The 17,994-nt window shown below is 42.5% G+C and overlaps 1 protein-coding gene across 3 annotated transcripts in view; it reads right to left on the bottom strand.

Annotated features, from left to right (window-relative positions):
• The window catches only part of frem1a (Fras1 related extracellular matrix 1a), a 265,444-nt gene that overhangs the window by 207,707 nt on the left and 39,743 nt on the right, over nucleotides 1-17,994 (bottom strand). The window contains exon 1 of one of the 3 annotated variants that reach the window (XM_039758261.1): nucleotides 11,538-11,778. The exons of the other annotated variants lie outside the window; for them this stretch is intronic. The gene's annotated coding sequence lies outside the window, so the exon portion shown is untranslated. Of the gene's footprint in view, nucleotides 1-11,537; nucleotides 11,779-17,994 lie in introns of those variants that run through there. 3 annotated transcript variants of the gene reach the window in all.

The raw sequence follows: 17,994 nt of genomic DNA, 5'->3' as shown, positions 1-17,994 counted from the left end.
GGAGAATCGATAGGTTAACAGAAAAATAGTTAAAACAGGGGTCAGTGCTAGGGCCACTGCTGTTTTAAAAAATATATAAATGATTTGGATAGGAATATAAGTAACAAGCTGATTATTTTTGCAGATCCTACCAAGATAGGAGTTTTGTCAGATAATCTCATATCTGTTGAATCATCATAGAGGGACTTGTCAGTAAATGCAAAGTATTACACGTAGGAAGTAAAAATGTTAGGCTTGAACACACAATGGGCAGTCAGAAAATCAAAGTACGCCTCATGAGAAGGACAGAGGAGTCATACTGGACTATCAACTGCTGTCAGTGTTCAGAAGCCATTAAGAAGGCTAACAGAATGTCAGGTTATATAGCGCCTTGATGTGTGCAGTACAAGTCACAGGAGGTTCTGCTCAAGCTTTATAATGCCCTGGTGAGGCCTCATATGGAGTCCTGTGTGCAGTTTGGGTCTCCATGCTATAAAAAGAACATAGCAGCACTAGAAAAGGTCCAGAGAAGAACAACTAGGTTGATTTAGGGGCTACAGGGGATGAATTATGGGGAAAGATTAAAAGATTGAGCCTTTACGGTTAAAGCAAATGAAGATGAAGAGGAGACCTGATTGAAGTGTTTAAAACTATGAATTCCAATGACATCTCTTGGAATGAAAAATTCAATGCATTTTATGACTTCACGCATTAGAAAATACTTTTCAATACATGGCGCCATACAAACTTAGATTTCAACCTCTCTTAAATGAAAGCTGAGGTTATATGGTCATCCCTCCTCTTCTGGGGCTTTAGCTCTGTGTGTAGTGATATTTATACTTAATTTACCAGTTCCTCATTTTTAAGCCTGGATTAAGGTGAGACTGTGCTGGATGGACTAGTGAAGATCCTGGCCTGCTTGAATAGCAGGATATAACGATATAAGGCCTCCAAAAGTAAGCAGAGGAGTGAAAAGGAGAGCGACCAGGTGCATCCCAGGACTTAAGGACTCAGAGAATTAAAGCTGTTTAGTCTCGAACAGAGCAGACTGCGTGGGGACCTAATCCAGGTATTTAAAATCCTCAAAGACACTGATAAAGTAGATCCAGCAATATTCGTTCAGCTTAAAGGTGAATCATGTACTCGAGGACATCAATGGAAATTATGGGGAAGTGAATTTAAAACTGAAGCCAGGAAGCACTTCGTTACACAAAGAGTTGTGAGACTATGCAAAATACCAAGACATGGAGTTGAAGCAGAGACCTCGCCAACTTGTAAGAAGAATCTGGATGAGATATTGGGTCAGCTTTGCTATTAGCTAAACAAACAAGCTTGATGGACTCTTTCTTATTTCCTTATCTTCTTAACCAAGGAAGCAGATTAGAATCCTAACTGTTCTGCCCAGCAGAAGTTTGCCTGACCTCAGCCAGGCCCCTAATACTACCTGCTGTCTTCAGCTTAAGCAGGTCCAACAATGAAGAGCTGGCAAAATAACTAGAAATATACAAAATACACCAATAAGCACTGGAAGAGGAGGGATGACTGTAAACCCTCAGCTTGAACTGCATGGGAAAATAGGAATCTTTATAACAGAAGGATCGACCTAATGAAAATAGAAAAATACCAAGAAAAGTTCAACAGAGCAAATGGCTATGGCTAAGCAAACAAGTTCCTGCAACGATACCCAATAAATAGAACCCTTTAAACAAAGTGAGAATAATCAGAAAATTACAAAATCAATCAACAGTAAATAGCAATACTCACAAACTCCATATTTAATGAGTGAACCTTCTCCGCTCACTTATACAGCCAGAGTGACAGCTCAGGGGCAGTGATGCCCGGGTGGCCCCGCCTCCCGAGGCTCCACCCACACACAACACATAGCAGTACAATAGCAAATGAATCAGATAGAAATAACATTGACATGAAAAATAACAACTCCAAATTAACAAAAACAACAATAAATATATACAAATACAAAAAAACTGAAGCTGATACTGTCACACACGTGCGAATAGGGGGACGTTGTGTGGACCAAGTAAAGGTAATTCCATGCCAGGCCAGGGGAGGGCGGGGTGCATTAAACCTTCTCCTGCTATCTCTACAGACCAGCTGCGGGAAAACCTATCTGAATCAAGAATGTCACTTCCAGGTCCGGCGTCCAGAAAAACATCACTTCCGGTTCCGGCGCCAAGAAGAACGTCACTTCCGGCCCCGGCTCCCAGGCTGATGTCAGAGAAACATCACTTCCGGTCAACCTGCATCACTTCCAGTTAACATACATCACTTCCTGTCTGACCATTTCAAACCACCATCTTTTCCAACCTTGATCAGCTCTGTCTTGGACTCTCTACAATCGATTACTCTGTTGAATGAAAAAACAAATCTTTGCAGCTAGGAATATTATACGGGTGGCTGCCCCAAACCTTTTAACGTGTGTCGAGTCTCTTCCTTTTTACAATACCCAGCAATAAGAAATAATTAAAAACAGTGAATGCAGCTGTTTAAGATTGAAAGAGTTTTTGTGGCCCTCTCATTAACAGAACTTGGATGTCTTTTGGTTTATTACACGTTTTTTCAACTTTATAGACTGTAAAGTGTGAAAATCCCAGGAGGTTGGCTGTTTGTAAATGCTCCAACCACAACGTCTGGCACCAACATCACACCAAAGCCAAAGCCTCTTCAGCTCGCATTTAGCTTCACACGTACAGTGCAGTGAAATTCGTACTTACAGGTCTGACCAGCATGCAAAATGGCATTACTTTCTCAATTAAATGTCTTGCCTTTTCCAGTGTTTGGTTGAAAAACTATTAAATGTTTCAACTACAGCAATGTGTCGTGTAAATTAAGTCGCACGGTTATCACGATAGAATATGTTGGAACAGACAAATGTATTGAATCTGCATGACGTACTTATGAGTGATCATTTTAAACTTCCTGCTAAATAATTACACAGTTTAGATGTTTAAACTAATATTTAAAGAACAATTCAGGGTAGAAAGAGACAGCAACAGTTTACACATTGAATGAATGTAAATGTCATAATTAACATCAGTCACTGTGCTGAATGTTACTTTTTCATTATGGAGAAGTCTTTTGGTGGCAATGTAAACTATTTTTATTACTTTGGTCTTTACTGTCTTTTGTTTCAGAAGTTTGTGTTGTGCGATCACGAGTAGCGCATCAATGATGTATGTGGAAGTTCCAATACGCTCTGGAGCGTAGCTTCATCTCTCAGTGGATAAATGCCTTCAGATATAAACTTCGAGTGTTGTTAGTTTATCTTCAAGTCAGTTTGGGATCCTTCTGTCCCACACTTCTCTTTTTATTTGCCCTCACATTTTGGTCTATGGTTATCTCTTTCTTTTTGGTTTCAGACCTTTGCCCGTTCCTCATTACGTGCCTGACTGACGTGACATTTCCCGGTCCCCTTGCACCTCACAATAATTCGTAGAAACTCTGTCTCAATAGTATTTTATACCAGTAACAGAGCACTGCATGATAACATGCAGTTAATACCCTTGACTTGAGTATTCCTAGTCTTCATCCTCTTTCTCTGTACGTTTAGCATTCGTTTGCTCAGAGGTTGATGCACTTGCTGCTTCCTGAGCAGCTCTTCTTTTCTCCAACCTAGCGGCCCGCTTCTTCTCTTCTTTCGTCTGCATCTTTTCACCTTAAACTGATTAAGTCAGTGTTTGTGTTGCAATTACTTAGTATGTTTTCCTTAATTTTTCACTTAAGCTGGCACTGAAGTCTTCAATCTGCCTCAAGAATGATTTAAGATATGAAGAGGTAGGGGAAGTGACGGCGAAGATGGTAGGGATGAGAACGGCACCCATATGCATGTGCCGCATGACTGCCCTGCTGCCCGCTGCCGAAAGTTGATTCTACAATAAAATAAAATTCAAATAAAAAGAGGACTAACCTTGGAGGTGAATTATCACCCTGAAAGCGGACAGTAGACGTCACGTAGTATATGTGTACCAGATTTCAGGTCACACGGTCAAAGGGTTTGTGAGCTACTGGTGATTTAAAATCCTGGACAAACAAACGAACAGCCACGGTAGCATATTATATATAAAGACCAGTAATGGCGCACTGCACACATGATAACGTGCAGTGAATACACTTGACTTGAGCATTCCTAGTCTTCATCCTCTTTCTCTGTACGTTTATCATTCGTTTGCTCAGAGGTTGATGCGCTTGCTGCTTCCTGAGCAGCTCTTCTTTTCTCCACCCTAGCGGCCCGCTTCTTCTCTTCTTTCGTTTGCATCTTTTCGTGTTAAAACTGATTAAGTCCATGTTTGTGTTGCAATTACTTAATACGTTTTCTTTAAGTTTTCACTTAAGCTGGGACTGAAGTCTTCAATCTGCCTCAAGAATGATTTAAGATATGAAGAGGTAAGGGAAGTGACAGCAGTGGTGGTAGGAATGAGAACGGCGCCCGTACACATGCACCACACGGCCGTCCTGCTTCGCTACAATAAAATAAAAATAAAAAGAGGAATAACCTTGGAGGTCAGTCATCACCCCGAAACAGGATAGTAGAGGTCACGTAGTGTATGTGTACCAGATTTCAGGTCACACGGTCAAAGGGTTTGTGAGCTACTGGTGATTTAAAATCCTGGACAAACAAACGAATAGCCACGGTAGCGTATTATATATAAAGACCAGTAATGGCGCACTGCACACATGATAATGTGTAGTGAATACACTTGACTTGAGCATTCCTAGTCTTCATCCTCTTTCTCTGTACGTTTATCATTCGTTTGCTCAGAGGTTGATGCGCTTGCTGCTTCCCGAGCAGCTCTTCTTTTCTCCACCCTAGTGGCCCACTTCTTCTCTTCTTTCGTCTGCATCTTTTCACCTTAAACTGATTAAGTCAGTGTTTGTGTTGCAATTACTTAGTATGTTTTCCTTAATTTTTCACTTAAGATGGCACTTAAGTCTTCAATCTGCCTCAAGAATGATTTAAGATATGAAGAGGTAGGGGAAGTGACGGTGAATGTGGTAGGGATGAGAACGGCACCCGTATGCATGTGCCGCATGACTGCCCTGCTGCCCGCTGCCGAAAGTTGATTCTACAATAAAATAAAATTAAAATAAAAAGAGGACTAACCTTGGAGGTGAATTATCACCCTGAAAGTGGATAGTAGAGGTCACGTAGTATATGCGTACCAGATTTCAAGTCACACGGTCAAAGGGTTTGTGAGCTACTGGTGATTTAAAATCCTGGACAAACAAACGAACAGCCACGGTTGTTATTATTATTATTATTGTTATGTTATTATATATAAAGACCAGTAATGGCGCACTGCACACATGATAACGTGCAGTGAATACACTTGACTTGAGCATTCCTAGTCTTCATCCTCTTTCTCTGTCTCTGTTTAGCATTCGTTTGCTCAGAGGTTGATGCGCTTGCTGCTTCCTGAGCAGCTCTTCTTTTCTCCACCCTAGCGGCCCGCTTCTTCTCTTCTTTTGTCGACATCTTTTCACGTTAAAACTGATTAAGTCAGTGTTTGTGTTGCAAGGGACTTAAGGTGGGACAGATTTGCGAGTTTTTTTCGTAGGCTTTGGTAATTCTAGTGTTAAAAGAGGACCGTTTCCGGCCTGTTGTTTTTAACCTTGTTTTAAAGGAATATTTATTAGATTTGTAACCTCCACTTTTAACACCTTGATTTATATGGATTTATCTATTGACTTTGAATAACTGCACTTTCTTCTTGTCACAGTTTTGATTTTGTTTTGAATGGTTCTAATAAAGGGGCAGCACAGTGGCGCAGTGGGTAGCACTGCTGCCTCACAGTACGGAGACCTGGATTAGATTCCCAGATCCTCCCTGCGTGGAGTTTGCATGTTCTCCCCGTGTCTGCGTGGGTTTCCTCCCACAGTCCAAAGACATGCAGGTGAGGTGCATTGGTGATTCTAAATTGTCCCTGGTGTGTGTGTGTGTGTGTATGCCCTGCGGTGGGTTGGCGCCCTGCCCAGTGTTTGTTTCCTGCCTTACGCCCTGTGTTGGCTGGGATTGGCTCCCGTGACCCTGTAGTTGGGATATAGCGGGTTGGATAATGGATGGATGTTTCTAATAAAAGCAGTTGTTCATTTTTATACCATCCTCTTGCTCGGTTTGATTTCTTCCAATCAGACCAGCTCATCCGCTTTCATTACCAACTGTGTTGGATTGAGAGGCTACCAGAAGTATGGTGGTATCATGGAGCAGGACCACACCGTCACAAGCACACATAACAACATAACCACCAAGAGAATCGTGAAAAATCATCAGACCTGCCTAAAGTCTTAGCTAAGCATGAACAGAGGCTCATCAATCATCCTGAAAGTCAACACCCAATAAGAATTAAGGAAGAAGCGCTAAAAGAGGATGGAGCCCTTCACCGATCTTGGCAGTGTAGTAGACAAAAAGGAGGGAATAGATGTTGACGTGAAAATGTGGATCAGCAAAGGGAGAGGAGCGTTTCTCTACCTCAGAGACATCTGGAGCTCCAATGAAATCAGCTGCACCACAAAGATAAAAGTTATACAACACAAATTTTAAGTCAGTGATGTTGTACGGAGCACAAACATGGAGAACGATAAGGGCTACCATGAAAAAGATCCAGAGCTTCATAGACCGAATCAAAATCCTGTGTATCTATTGGCCAACAAACATTGAAAATGCTGACCTAGAGATCCCGGCCAGAACTTGGGTAGGAAACAAACCAGGAAAAGTTTGGGTTTCTGCTGGAAAGAGGTGCTGGTGAGACCAGCAGGGGGCGCATACCCTGTGGTCTGAATGTGGATCCTAATACCCCAGTGCAGTGATGGGGGCACTGGGCTGTAAATATGGCTCCATCCTTGGGATGAGATATTAAATCAAGGTCGTGACTCTCTATGGTCATCAAAGATCCCTTCATAAGAAGTATGGTGTATCTCGTAGTCCTGGCTGAACTGCCCACCATGGCCTAGTCATTCTGCTTGGCTGACTATCTCGCACTGTTTCACCACCTAACAGATAATGTATGGTGAGTGTCCTGGCACAAAAAATGGTTGCTGTCACATTAGCCAGGTGGATGCTGCACATTAGTGGTGGCTGAAGTGGCTCCCTACTGACTGTAAAAAGGTCTTTGAGCAGTGAGAAAAGCGTTATATAAATGTAAAGAATTATTATAATCGTAAAGAGATAAAGAGATCTTGAGGAGACAGTAGGGATAGTTGGGACATACCCTGTGGAAATGCTGCAGAACATGTCACTGGGCGAGCCTTAACCTGAAACCCATAATGTATGAGGAAGCAAAGGTGACCCAGCAATACCTGGAGATGTGACCTGGATGGTGACATTAAGGTATGTGGACGTGGCCCAGATACAGACAGGCGGACATGTTGTTCATCAAACCACCACACGTTTATTTACACAATTATTTACAAATATGGTCACTCAGACCCAATTACTTAGTGCACAAACCCTAACTCTCACTCAGTCCTGGCCACAAATGACTTCTTTGGGCCGCCTCCACACTCTCCTCGTGCCTCGTCCTGCTTCCACCCGACTCTTGCGCTGGATGAATGGAGACGGCCCCTTTTAAACTGTCCCCGGATGAGCCCCAGGTGTTCCCGGCATTCCTCCTCTGGCCACGCCCCAGCGTGGCGGAAGTGCCGGCTGTCCTCCCGGCAGCTCTCTGGGTGCCATCCTAAATCTTCCCCCCAGCACTTCCGCCACACCAGAAACAGGTCCCCAAGGCATTGGGGCACCTCCTGGCAGTGACCACGGGCCCCTACAGGGTGGAGCTTCCATGCCCTGTACCCGTGGCCCCCAGAGCAACCAGGAAGGTGGCCCCCACGTGATCCAGGGTGGGCTCTGACCCTCTTCCGGTCCCTCATGGCGTCCCGGCCGGGTCGTTGCCCCTGGCATCCCTGACAGGTAACAGGGATCAGGTGGAGACCACTGGTGGCATGGAAATAACTGTTTTCAAAGAAGTCAATCTCAAGTCAGAAGGGAATGCAGGACAGTTCTTTATTTGTGCACAGATATGAGAACAAATGTCTCAGTCCATGGAGTGAGCTCCAAATTAAACAATTCATTCTCTTTTATACTTTTCCATTACCATTACCTTATCTGAAACATCATGCCATCTAAGGGCTCGTTTATGCTTCACGCTCAGAGTGTGTATGCCCACGCATCATGGCTGCCACGCGTGCCCAGCATTCATTTTTATTGCGTCCTCTGAGCAGGTCCTCAGAAATTAACGTGACGTATGCGCGAGTTGCAATACCACCAAAAAGTCAGAGGGTGCAGTGTGATAAAAGTTGGAACGTGATATCTGAGTCTCTTTTACTGTCTACATGTGACAGAAAGCTGAGCCTATGCGGATCCTACGAGATCGATGTGCGGGCTTCAATGTTTCATGAATGGTTCGATGTGGTGAAGCAAAATGCCGACTTACAGATGCATTCATGGTGCTTTTATATTTAAACATCGCATATTCCCGATCATAATGACACGACACATTTTAAAGGTCTCACATACCATCTTTTGTGCCGTCTTTTTTTCTGGGGCTTCCTCCTGACCTGACAGCGACAGATCACCACACTGAACACATTACATGTATGATATTTCAACTCTCTGCACATTTAGAACCCTTAGATTTATACTTGATATCACTTTCATGATGAAATGCATTAAAGTATGTATGTTACATTTCACAGATAAATCGTTAATTTTGTCTAAATAATGAATATTGTTAATAATTGCACACATGGGGTGACACAGTGACGGAGCGGTAGCACTGCTGTCTCACAGGGAGTCGCGTTGCTGGTATTCCCTGCCTGCAGTTTGCATGTTTTCCTGCTGGGTTTCCACAGTTTCCTTCCAAGGATGTGCAGATTTGGTGACACTAAAATGATGCCAGTATATGTGAGTGCTTGTATTCACCTTGCGATGAGCTGATGCCCGATCCAGGAATTGTTTCTGCCTCGTGTCCAATCGTGGATTTAATCAATAAACATCCTTTTCAGAGATATTGTGGTAAGGTGTCATCGGAATTTAATGACTATTCCAGGCAATTAATACACAACAGAGAGAAGCCGAACCTGTTCTCACTGTGATGATATCTCGCACTGCCACCTGCTGGATTTCTCCAGATTTCCGTAAAGTACGCGCAAGTATAAACAGTACAACGCTTGCGCAGCAGGAGTGTCCGCTGGAGCATGAGTCGCGCCGCGTCGCGTGAAGTATAAACCTGGCCTAACTCTTAATACCGTATGCAGAATTCTATCATTTTAACCCATCGTCTGTAGCCATCCGTATCGTTCTTGTATTCAAGTCGGCTTTTCCAATGTTCAAAACATCGCTTCATTAATAGGGGTGTCCTATGGGTTTTCCCATTGCTCTTATCATCTCTTCATAATAGGGGTGTTCGGACATTCTCACTAGTTTGTTTTCGCTTTTTAAGGTAGTGCTCATTACACATTAGCTTCATTTTAACTTTAGCAGGAATCTTGATGGCTCTTCTAACGCGAGGTGAAAGTCTCACACGCTTAATCTTAAAGCATAATTTAATTAACCATTTAGTTACATTAAATTTCGTATCCTTATATTGTGATATAGCGGGTCAGAACGAATGGTCAGTTGTTAATAAACAATCCGTTTGGCCGTGTCAGTCTCCGTGAGCGCGCTCGTGCAACCGTGGGGAGTTGTTGAGGTAATTGGGACGAGACGCACCTGCAAGTGATTGGCTTCTTGCACTGCACGATTGAGACGCTGAGCCCACGGACCCGTATAAGTACGACAGACGAGCTTTCTCTCTCTCTCTCGCGCGCGCGCGTCTGTAGAACGAGACTACAACACATGGGCAAAGAGAGAAGGCACTGAGGTCAGGGGTCCTGCGAGTGATCGGCGCTCTAGGGACGGATCGTACCCACTGATTGTACTGAGGAGTGGTTGCGATCGAGATGGCCTCCTCTCTAGGGATCCAAGGGACGACTGCGTGGGCGTGAAGGATGACGAGAGGACAACCGACCCCGACCGGTTAGGCAGATGCCGACTCTGTTTGGGTTTGAGAGGACCACGCCTGCTGAAGTATCTGCCAGTTGAGCGGGACATGGGAGTAGTGCTCGGCTCATTTGTCCCAATGACTGTTGCTGGTTTTTATCCTCGTTTTAGCCTGAACTCGTTTTAGCCTGGTTTTAAAACATTTGGATTTTGTTTATGGACTATTTAAGAACTAGGAGAGCTGCACTTTGGGCACTGTTTTGATTTTTTTTTTTTTTGTTTGTTTGTTTAATAAAAGCACTTTGCTCCGTCCCGTTACTTAGCCTGTGTTTCATCCCCATTTGTTAGCGCCTTCTGTTACGTTATCGACGGCGCTGGGTTCAAGAGGCTCCCAAAACAGGAAGAGGAAACATAGAGCAGGACCCCCGCTGTCACATATATTTTATAATTCATTGTTAGAACTTCAAATATAAAATACGAGTTACATTTATATTGATGCTAATTGCCATTCCTGTTGGTAATTTCCAGTAGAATGTTAGTGGGTGGGATTTTAGAAGAAAAAAGGAAGTTCTTAAAAAAAGGTATTTTGTCTTTTTCGAGAGAACCTAATAAAAAAACTGACACGATTTTACCGTTATTAAAAGCTATAGTTAAGAATCATTATCAACGTCTGTGTGATGTCAATCGATTTTATAATGGCGATATATACATTAGAATATTTATTAAAGTTCTATACTGGTAATGGCAACACAGAACTGGAGAACAATCTTTGATGGCTTATACTCCAGAACAGAGTGACGGGCTGAAACATATATAGGATTGAGAGCTAGCTGGCTAGATAGATAGAAAAGGTGCTATAGGATATGAAAAACATTATATGATAGAATACAGGGTTAATTTATATACTACATACACCATGAATCCAACCGTCCTTCAATTAAACTAAATCCTATCCCAGCAGCGTTAGGTGTACGATAAGAATCAGCCTTGAACTCGTAGCAGGGCGCGCGCACACACCGTAACAGAAGACTGATATGCGGAAATCAAGCCGCTACACTGTCTATAAATTACATTTCAAACTGATGCAGAACCACTCTAAGTTTAGTAGTATTATAGCAATGAACCCAAAACCATAAAAATAATCCAGAAATAAAAGGGCAGTAATAAATGTTGCATTTAACGTCTATTAAAGTATCCACATCACTGCATTGACGACTGTGACTAGTGCAAGTACAAATCTCATTGTACAGTGTTCGCATGACAGTTATCTTAAACTTCACTAAATAATGCCCCACATTTTGTTTTTTAAAACCCCTCAGACAAACCTTGCATCTTGGCAGACCTCAAAGCTGTCACTTCATGTCATATGAGCCCACATGGTAACATGTAGCACACCAAGTGCCAAGCGTCGTAGACGATCCAAGAAAAGTTCAAATAAAAAGCACAGTAATAAACTATCCTCTTTTTACAAAGTCGTAACAAGCGAAGCAAACAACACTTTAATGGATTCTACGAGAACACAGCATAAAGATCAAATTCATTCCCAGAGGCAAGATTATTGTGTACTTACACAAACGGTGCGTGAAAAGTCCCGCAGGCAACACACACAGAAGGATCCCCGTGATGAAAGGATAAGGCAGTAAAGTGCCGGTTATAAAACGGCTAGAAAAAAAATGACGAGGGGCAGCTGTAAAATGAGCTCAAATTCCAGACTTTCAAGTCAACTTGATGTTTTCAAGCCTCTTTGTTTTGAGCTTGGAGAGACAGCGAAATAAAAAAAAACAAAAAAAAAAAAACAGGAAAGCACGTCCTTGACTTGAGTGGGAGAGTGGGATAGGGAGCTTGATGCTTTCCAGGAGACTGGGGGCTTCGAACTTGACTCCGATAAGGGTAGGCAGCCAGTCAGAGGAGGCTTGGATACATCCGCTGGTGTTTCCTGCATGGTAACCTCCCTTAATCTGTGGCTGAAGATGAACAATAGCAGCAATGATGATCATGATGGATTGATTCACTGCTTTTTGCTGTATTTTTTTTTAAGAAACAGTAAAGTTTTATAGTTTCTACCAAATGAATCACTTCTGAAGTTCTTCATATTTCTAAATAAAACGCACCCCTAATGCAGTATGATGTTGTTTTATCATATGCTTTAGGAAGGAAACGATAGATACATAGGCAGATAGACAGAAGGTACTATATATTAGATAGATAGATAGATATGTGAAAGGCACTACATAATAGATAGATAGATAGACATGAAAGGCACTACATAATAGATAGATAGATATGTGAAGGGCAATATATAATAGATAGATAGATAGATATGTGAAAGGCACTATATAATAGATAGATAGATAGACATGAAAGGCACTATATAATAGATAGATAAATAGATATGTGAAAGGCACTATACAGGTGCTGGTCATAAAATTAGAATATCATGACAAAGTTGATTTATTTCAGTAATTCCATTCAAAAAGTGAAACTTGTATTTTAGATTCATTCATTACACACAGACTGATGTATTTCAAATGTTTATTTCTTTTAATTTTGATGATTATAACTGACAACTAATGAAAATCCCAAATTCAGTATCTCGGAAAATTAGAATATTGTGAAAAGGTTCAACATTGAAGACACCTGGTGCCACACTCTAATCAGCTAATTAACTCCAAACACCTGCAAAAGCCTTTAAATGGTCTCTCAGTCTAGTTCTGTAGGCTACACAATCATGGGGAAGACTGCTGACTTGACAGTTGTCCAAAAGACGACCATTGACACCTTGCACAAGGAGGGCAAGACACAAAAGGTCATTGCTAAAGAGGCTGGCTGTTCACAGAGCTCTGTGTCCAAGCACATTAATAGAGAGGCGAAGGGAAGGACAAGATGTGGTAGAAAAAGTGTACAAGCAATAGGGATAACCGCGCCCTGGAGAGGATTGTGAAACAAAACCCATTCAAAACTGTGGGGGAGATTCACAAAGAGTGGACTGCAGCTGGAGTCAGTGCTTCAAGAACCACCACACACAGACGTATGCAAGACATGGGTTTCAGCTGTCGCATTCCTTGTGTCAAGCCACTCTTGAACAAGAGACAGCGTCAGAAGCGTCTCGACTGGACTGCTGCTGAGTGGTCCAAAGTTATGTTCTCTGATGAAAGTAAATTTTGCATTTCCTTTGGAAATCAAGGTCCCAGAGTCTGGAGGAAGAGAGGAGAGGCACAGAATCCACGTTGCTTGAGGTCCAGTGTAAAGTTTCCACAGTCAGTGATGGTTTGGGGTGCCATGTCATCTGCTGGTGTTGGTCCATTGTGTTTTCTGAGGTCCAAGGTCAACGCAGCCGTCTACCAGGAAGTTTTAGAGCACTTCATGCTTCCTGCTGCTGACGAACTTTATGGAGATGCAGATTTCATTTTCCAACAGGACCTGGCACCCGCACACAGTGCCAAAGCTACCAGTACCTGGTTTAAGGACCATGGTATCCCTGTTCTTGATTGGCCAGCAAACTCGCTGACCTTAACCCCATAGAAAATCTATGGGGTATTGTGAAGAGGAAGATGCAATACGCCAGACCCAACAATTCAGAAGAGCTGAAGGCCACTATCAGAGCAACATGGGCTCTCATAACACCTGAGCAGTGCCACAGACTGATCGACTCCATGCCACGCCGCATTGCTGCAGTAATCCAGGCCAAAGGAGCCCCAACTAAATATTGAGTGCTGTACATGCTCATACTTTTCATGTTCATACCTTTCAGTTGGCCAACATTTCTAAAAATCCTTTTGTTGCATTGGTCTTAATTGATATTCTAATTTTCCGAGATACTGAATTTGGGACTTTCATTAGTTGTCAGTTATAATCATCAAAGTGAAAAGAAATAAACATTTGAAATACATCAGTCTGTGTGTATTGAATGAATCTAAAATACAAGTTTCACTTTTTGAATGGAATTACTGAAATAAATCAACTTTGTCATGATTTTCTAATTTTATGACCAGCACCTGTATAATAGATAGATAGATAGATATGTGAAAGGCACAATATATTAGAAAGACAGATAGATAGACATGAAATGCACTATATATTAGATAGATAGATAGATAGAGGGCCAGCTTAAGGGTACGTTACACCCTTAGGCAGAGTTGGTTAAAAGTGTCCAAAAAGAGACATTCACAATACAGTCCCCCTTTTAGATCAGCTGGGTTTGAATCCATAACTGGAATTGACAAAGGAGGAGTGTGTGGTTCCCCTTGCAAACTGATGTCCTAGATATTACAAATGAAATAAAGTTTTGGTGACCCCTCAAAGGCATGGTGTCCCGAAGTGATGATAAAGAAAGCAAACTTCTGACTTTGCTAAAGATGAAAGAGCAGTCCTAGTGAAGCGGTCTACAGGTATTTCCTTTTGGTATTAAAGAGTCCCTATCATGTTTCTTGTTGCACTTCTTCTGAAGGATTCGTTAGCTGATATTCCTCAGTGTCAGCATGTCAGAGAGAGGATGAGCAGCATTGTTCATAAGGACCATCATTATGGCCATAATGGCTACAATCTCATGGTGTTCCAGTAACTGAGACTGCCCCTTTAATTAGCTTGATAATTCAGTGGGCATCTCTTCAAGTGTTGTTATCACCTCAGCACACCACAGTGTTAGAAAATTGCACTGGCGATTGTGGAATTGTAGAAGATGTAAAGGATCTTCCTTTAACCTCCATTGTTCTTCTTTCATTTCCCGGATCATTCTCTCTTTTTATTTCTAATCTTGTGCTTCCCTTTTATATGCCCAGGAAGCGTTTGAAGGTGATTGCTGCCCCGGGGTAATAATGAAACAATCAGACTGCACCAACCTGGAGGCGAGCCATCTTCTCGGCAGTTTGCTCACACCTGCTCCACACCCCAGTGCATCCATTTATTTATTTATTTAAAACTGCCACTTTTCCGAGCCGCAGGCCCGCTATACCACAGGGATGTACAATAATGTCAGGTTGGACTGGTCTCGGAACATAGAGGAACTATAAAAGAAAGAGCAGAGCAGTACCATCTTCCTTAGGAGGCTGCATTCCTTTAATGTGGGAAGAGACATCCTTCACATCTTCTACATTTCTGTGACAGCCTGTGTGGTGTGCTGGGCTGGTAACATCACTTCAAGGGAGGCCCACCGAATCGACAAGCTGATTAAAAACGGCAGGCTCAGCTATGGGACACACTTTGGACCCCCTGGAGGTCATAGAGGAGGAGAGAATTAAAACAGAACTGAGTGCCATTATGAACAATGCTGTACAACCTCTCTGTGACACAGTGACGCTGAAGACTTTCAGACAATGAATCATTAAGCAGAAACGTGTCATGAAACAAGACAGGGGCTCCATCATACCGAAAGTAATATGTCAGTATAGCACTTCACGGGGATTGGGACTGCTAAGTCAGAAGTTTTCTTTCCTTTGAATTTTTTATTTACTTACTTATCTGCTTATTTATGTATTTATTTATTTAAAGAGATACTGCAAGAAACCAAATTATCCCCCTGGTGACAATTAAAGATCTATCTATCTATCTATCTATCTATCTATCTATCTATCTATCTATCTATCTATCTATCTATCTATCTATCTATCTATCTATCCAATAAATCCAGTTTACTGTCCCTGGACCTTTGACACCCAATGCAAGGCAGGAACCATCACGCCACATGTTCACATATTTATTTTACCTCTCGTAACCCGACTTCCATGCTGACTGATTCTTCTTCATTAACAGCCCCTTCTTTTCTTCTGTTTTTGGCAGCTAATCCTGTCCTCCCAGACAATGAAAGTTAAGCTGCCATTAGCAGAGCTGTCAGCGTTCAGCCTGGGTATCGTCTTTCTCCTTATCAGTTGGCTCGAGTGAAACTTCACGTCGAGCACAACAACTCAAAGAAGCCCATTCTTCTCCTACAGACAAACTCTGGGCAGTACACTTGGCCGTTGTCCTGATGTTACGTCACATCTCCCTCATTTGCTGACTGTAATTTTTTTCTTCATTTATTTTTATTTTTATTATAAGGATACACAATTACTGTCTGGGACTGAAAAAAATCTGTGGTACCCATTTGGAAACATGCAGACTGCATTTGAGAACACAAATGTGAATAAAGAGTCTGACTGTAAATACATGACCAGTAATTATTATCATGGCACAGCATGACATTCTCAAAACTGAAGGATCTAATTTAGGGTCTTGGGTCACTGGAGCCTACACTGGCATCACTGAGGACAGGTCAGAAACCAGCACTGAATGGTGGCGGTAGCCCACTGTGGGACCATAAGCACATAAGAAATTTGACAAACAAGAGGCGACCATTCAGTCCCTCACGCTCTTTTCTCTAGCCCACTCCTGGACTCACACACCGAAAACTGTCCAGTCAGTCCATTTATTTGCATTTGTAAAAGCAGTTACAGTCTGGAATCCTACATGTTACAAAAAAGTACATTTGTTTCATTTACCATATTTGCATAAAGGGTTAATTAATGTTGGGTCAAGTAAATAAAGTATGTACAAGAAGAAAGGTTAATGTAATATACAAAATGTATTGAAGGATGACTAAGAGATGACTAAGAAATCAGCAGATGTCCTATAAACGAGAATGGACAGTTGTTATGTGCACAGAAATTTCAAGAGTGCTGGCTCATCTCAAAAGGTATAAGAAGAACAGGAATATAATATAATATACTTTTATTTTATATAAATCATTTGGTTGTAAACCAACGAACCAACCAGAGTAAATGTATACATTGATTGACACTATGTAAATTCAACAGTTTATAAAATGAACCTCTATTCTTTGTTTCTCTGACCAGACTGTAACAGACACTTTTGAAGAGCGCTCCCTCCAAGGCATTTTGCTGAGGAATAATTAAAAGATACAGTGAACAGTGAGTATATATATTGTCAGGGATGCCAGGGGCCATGACCCGGCCGGGACGCCAGGAAGGACCGGAAGAGGGTCAGAGCCCTGCCTGGATCACGTGGGGTTTGCCTTCCGGGTTGCCTTGGGGGCCACGGGTCAAGGGCATGGAAGCCTTTCCCTGTAGGGGCCCGTGGTCACCGCCAGGAGGCGCCCCGATGTCTTGGAGACTTGTTGCCCCAGCACTTCCGCCACACCAGGAAGTGCTGGGGGGAAGATCTTTGGTGTTACCCGGAGGGCTGTCAGGAGGACAGCCGGCACTTCCGCCACGCTGGGGCGTGGCCAACGGAGGAATGCCGGGAACACCTGTGGCTCATCCGGGTCCTCTATAAAAGGGGCCGTCTCCATTCATTCGAGGCTAGAGTCGGGTGGAAGGAGGATAAGGCAAGAGGAGCTGTGGAAGTGGCCCGAAGACAAGGCATTGTGGCCAGGACTGTGATTGGTTTGGGGTTTGTGCACGTGACTAGGTCTGAGTGACCACTGGACTGGGTCTTTGTGACCATTGTATTAATTATAAATACTGTAAAATAAACGTGTGGTGGTTTTAAGACAACATGTCCGCCTGTCTGTGTCCGGGCCAAGTTCACAATATATACTGAGTATCAGAGGTGGGTAGAAACGAGCTACATTTACTCCGTAACATTTACTTGATTAACTTTTTGAAATAATTGTACTTCTAAGAGTAGTTTTACTGCACCATACTTTTTACTTTTACTTGAGTACATTTGTGAAGAAGAAACGCTACTCTTACTCCGCTACATTGGGCAACACTCAACTCGTTACTTTTTTTCCATTAGATAAAGTCTGGCAGACAATGTTCAATCTGCTCGGTGTAGCGTATGCTGTCAAGTTGCGCTCACGCCTTCCATTGCGTCTCCAGCTCTGACTCGAGGTTTTGGATGTTCTCCAAATCAAGGTGCTGCAGCTTTGAGGACAGATGTTGCATTTTTCGTTTGAAAGCATTAACTGAGCTAACCATATTGGTTTTGTCTTTTCCTTGCAGCTGTAAATTAAGCTCATTCAATATGTTGGTCAGATCCGAAAGAAAATGCCAAGTCTAGCAGCCATTGATCGTTATTAAGTTGTTTGTATT

The sequence above is a fragment of the Polypterus senegalus genome, chromosome 7 (assembly GCF_016835505.1).
Source record: "Polypterus senegalus isolate Bchr_013 chromosome 7, ASM1683550v1, whole genome shotgun sequence".
NCBI classification, from domain to species: Eukaryota; Metazoa; Chordata; class Cladistia; order Polypteriformes; family Polypteridae; genus Polypterus; species Polypterus senegalus.
This window is presented reverse-complemented; position numbering and strand designations above follow the sequence as displayed.